The 4,932-nt window shown below is 37.1% G+C and overlaps 1 non-coding gene across 1 annotated transcript; it reads left to right on the top strand.

Annotated features, from left to right (window-relative positions):
- The first annotated feature begins 836 nt into the window (after positions 1-836).
- LOC146406833 (U6 spliceosomal RNA) lies at positions 837-939 on the top strand. The gene has a single exon (XR_014832730.1). It is a non-coding gene; the product is annotated as a U6 spliceosomal RNA (small nuclear RNA).
- The last annotated feature ends 3,993 nt before the right edge of the window (positions 940-4,932 follow it).

The following is a 4,932-nucleotide window of genomic DNA, read 5'->3' as shown; positions in this document are numbered from 1 at the left end:
AAGAGATTTCTTTTCTTTCTTTCTTTTTTTTTTTTTTTTCGGTCTTTTTGTCTTTTAGGGCCATGGCATATGGGATTCCCAGGCTAGAGGTTCAATCAGAACTGTAGCTGCTGGCCTACACCACAGCTTACAGCAACGCTGGATCCTTAACCCACTGAGCGAGGCCTGGGATCAAACCCACATTCTCATGGATACTAGTCGGGTTCGCTAACTGCTGAGCCACGATGGGAACTCCTATTTTCTAAATGTAAGCAGCTTTGAACATGAAATTTTATAAGAGAATTACATATGTCATACTAGGGATAAAATGGTTACTTTTTTTAAAGAAAGTCTTGGGGTTAAAATATGAAGAAGAATTAACAGTGTTTTTCTTTGTCCTTAGAACCTTAAGCATGAATGTGTGTATAGCATTTTAATAGACTATTTTCAAGAATAAGATGGGATGTTTAATGGAAGATAAACTGAGGAGTGTAATTAAGAAATAAATACAGGAGTTCCTGTTGTGGTGCAGCAGAAACGAATCCGACTAGGAACCATGAGGTTGTGGGTTCAATCCCTGGCCTCACTCAGTGGGTTTAGGATCTGGCATTTCCGTGAGCAGTGGTGTAGGTTGCAGATGAGGCTTGAATCCTGTGTTGCTGTGGTTGTGGCGTAAGCCGGTAGCTACAGCTCTGATTGGACCCCTAGCCTGGGAACCTCCATAGGCCGTGGGTGTGGCCCTAAGAAGACGAAAAGACAAAAAAAAAAAAAAAAAAAAAAGAAATACAGGACACTCGAAATAATATAGAAAAGTAAATTCTAAATTTATGCAACTAGATAAATATACTAAAATTGGAACGCTTTAGCAGCACATATACTAAAATTGGAACGATACAGAGAAGATTAGCATGGCCCCTGCGCAAGGATGACACGCAAATTCGTGAACCGTTCCATATTTTTACACTCATGTTGCAACAGAACAAAGGGTGGGGAAAAAAATGTAATTATAATGTATACATGTAAGGATAACTTGTTCCCCTTGCTGTACAGTGGGAAAATAAAAATAAAATAAAATAAAATAAAATAAATTTATGCAACTAAAATAAAGACATCAGTTTCCCAAGTGGGTTCATTCACATGCAAATTGATACAGACATATTAGAGAGAGATGGAATTAAGATTCAAACAAACAACACATAATATAAAATACTGGACACCACTTATTCATAGTCCATGATAGAAACAGTTAAGAGGTTTAGAAATGTATAGTTTTGGATTCTCTCTAGTTGCTTTATTTACCAATATAAGTTAGATACATGAATTATTTATATTGAAAAGTTAAATGTATATGTATGTGCATTAAAAAAGAAGGAAATAATATTATTCAAAAATCAAATTTATGTATTCATGTATGTATTTCAGAAAGCAAGTGAGAATGAATTAACATAAAATGTACATGAAGAAACTGGAGACAAATATATGTTGAATAGCAGGTTTTAGAGATAAATTACTTTCTGGATAATAGTTTCTATTTCTTATTCAAAGGAATGATATGTCTTGTTTTGGACAGATTCATAACGTAGAGTATTAAAATTTGGTAAAATGCAAGATTTTAATACTTTAAACTCAAAATAATAATAAGGTAAACTGTGTTCTAGAGCCTTTTCCCAAATAAAAGTAACAAGATCTGGATTTATTGTAACATGTGAAACAATTGAAAATAAAAGACAAATTATAAAACAAAGGTTTTTTTGAGATCAAACATCAGACAACATAGGACAGTGATACCGAAAGGGAGGAAAATTTAAAAAACTGAGGTGAACCCTATGATCACCCCAATTTAATGACTGGAGTGTCTCATACATTGTTAGCTGAGACTGATAAAACTCTCTGTGAGTGGATGCCACCTGATACCATAGAAAGAGTCACCCACAAGGATCACAGGACTCACAAGAGCCAGGAATATATTCTGCCCTCAGTAGTCAGAGTGGAAAACTTGTAATTCATGGGACATGGGTAGGGTATCCAAAAAGGTATTATCTCACTATCACTATGTAGCCCTTCTTTGGCCCCATCGAAAAATCCTAGAAGTGGAAGTTCTTGCAGTGGTACAGCAGGTTAAGGATCTGGCATTTTCTCTGTGGTGGCACAGATTCGATCCCCAGCCCAGTGCAGTGGGTTAAGGATCTGGTATTGCTGCAGCTATGGCTTGGATTCCATCCTTGTCCAGAGACCTTTCATATGCTGCCAGTGAGGCCAAAAACTAAATTAATTAAACATTTTATAAAATAACAACCAAAAAATTTGAAGCCAGCACTAATTGGCTCTAAACATGCCCTCCAGAGCCTGATCCTTTATGCTGAAAACAAACCCAAACTAGGACATAGGGTGCATCACAAAAGGTTCTCTGAGAGATACAATAAACTGCATTTCTACCTATGACACACTATGTTCTGCCAACACCAAGCACCATTCAATCACTACTTTTTCTTAGCCTGGCCTTTGTTGGCTTGTGTGGCTCAACTGACACTTTCCTTCACCTCTGCATCATCTTGGAGCTCTCCATGGTGCTCAAAGACACATCGGCACAAAGGTCTCTATTTGTAAATGGTAGACTTCCCTTGGTTCCATGTCAAAAGAAATGCTGAAGCTGAGACAGGGCAGCCTGAGTATCAAACTAAAATTTGACCATCACAAAATAGGAGCCCAAAGACTGTTCACGTCCATAGCACCTAGAATCCAGCAAAAACCTTAACATTCTTAAAAACAGTTATCCTTGGTGGTACTGCACAGATTAATGGCAGAAGAGTGCTGGACTGCTTTTACTATCTGCTTTGTCATATTAAGAAAGCCTTCACAACAAGTAATGACAAGCAAAAACCTACAACAGCAAAAGAAATTCAAAATCCACTGCCACCACACTGATGCAAATGCATCACAGCAGAGTTAGTCATTGAGAAGTACAGCTTTAAGCAACATCACTCATACCTGCAATAGGTCTTCTGTTGCCCTTCATTCACTGTCATTTTTTTTTTTTGAAAATCCCTGCAGTTTGAAATTGAGTCAGAAAGGATTACCTTAGAGGTCAAGACTGAAGTTTCTGATGTGAGAAATAGTGTAATCCCAAAGTTGTACACCTCAATACTGAGTGGGGAATATGAGCAAGAATTTTACAGGGAGTGGGATGGATGGGCATCTTGGGGGTTTTTTTGGATGCAAACTATTATTTGGAATAGACAGGCAATGGCATCCTACTGTACAGCACAGGAAAATGTGTGTGATTTGGTCAATTTGTTGTACAACAGAACTTGAAACATTGTAAATCAACAATACTTTAATAATAATAATAATAATAAATAGAAAAAAAGAACTTTGCTACTTAATCAGTAGGAGAGTCAAGGGCACACTTCTGATTCCTAGCAAGAATCATATTGACTCATGTCCTTGGGATACCTTAATGTAAATATTCTATTACACACTCTCTTTACTGAGCTTAGACCAGACCTACTTTTTTTCTTTTTTTTTTTTTTTGTCTTTTTGCTATTTCTTGGGCTGCTCCCACGGCATATGGAGGTTTCCAGGCTAGGGGTCAAATCGGAGCTGCAACCACCGGCCTACGCCAGAGCCACAGCAACTCGGGATCCGAGCTGTGTCTGCAACCTACACCACAGCTCATGGCAACGCCGGATCGTTAACCCGCTGAGCAAGGCCAGGGATCAAACCCGCAACCTCATGGTTCCTAGTCGGATTCGTTAACCACTGCGCCACGATGGGAACTCCCAGACCTACGTTTAAAAACAAGGACTTCCTAAATTTCCGAGTTGCAATATATTAGAGATTTCTAATGGATAAGCTATTTAAACCCTGGCCAGCAGAGAATCTCAGCAGTCTAATAGAAATAGCAAGGAAACCTGTTATTGTTGGGATTGAAACCCAAGTGACAAGAGGTCACTGTCTTTTTCTTATAGAAATACTCTAATGTACTGAGAAACTTTACTAGCCAATGTTCTTTGTTCATTCTTCTACATTTTTTTAATTATCAAAATTTAATGGGACCATATTTTGTGAAGTTATCTAAGTACAAACTAATTCTGATGAGTTGCGTAAGATAAAAATATAGTCATAATGACAGGGCACTCACAGTTTTGCTCTGTATCCCTCCTCTATTATAGTAGCTTAGTGGTGATGGTTTATTTTCAGTAGTGTAAAATAGATGAATTCAATGTGACCTTCCTTGCACCATGTGTTCAGAAAATATGATACGCTCTGGGGAATTAATGACATATCATCACCATTACCCTAGCAAACACATCAATGCTGTAATTTGTACAAACCATAAACTGGTGTGGGAAGGATACTGAAATTACATTGACATTGAATGAAAGTTAAAATTGTAGCCCCCTTACATATGCAGATTTGGTTTCCTTCATTTTAATAAGGCATTATAAAGAAACTTTCTGATTGATAGGTGTTTGGTACTTACGGATTATCAGAAAACAGACAAGTTGCAGAAAATTTAATGAAAATGGTCTTACTAACTTTTCAAAACTTACATTTACTGGTGCACATGTAGAAATTTTTGCGTCAGTGGACACTAAACTGACTATATGTCAACTCACTGACCACCATTTGTTGTAAACTCTGTTGGGGATGATATAAATCAGGCTGCCTAACTGTTCTTGAATTCCATTAATCCTAGTAGTTTGGAGGAGTAGATATTCATAATCTGTTTACATGTAGATATTAGTTGTGTCTAGAGATTATATTTATTTGATTTTTAATTTCTACTTAATTTTGCTTCAAAATGCAATTGAAGGATAGGAATTTTGCTAATACCGCTCTTATTAAAAACACAGGCAATAATAACTCTCATCTTGTGACACTGGCTGTGATGAGAGAAGCTCTTTGGATAACCATGCAGAAGCTAGATAAACACACCAAATGAAAACAAAG

Source organism: Sus scrofa, chromosome 1 (assembly GCF_054392235.1).
Source record: "Sus scrofa isolate SSC_HxYL_T2T_F1_AM1 chromosome 1, Sscrofa_HxYL_maternal_Yorkshire_Landrace_v2.0, whole genome shotgun sequence".
NCBI lineage: Eukaryota > Metazoa > Chordata > Mammalia > Artiodactyla > Suidae > Sus > Sus scrofa.
The sequence above is the reverse complement of the archived record's forward strand: the minus strand, read 5'-3'. Positions and strand labels throughout refer to the sequence as shown.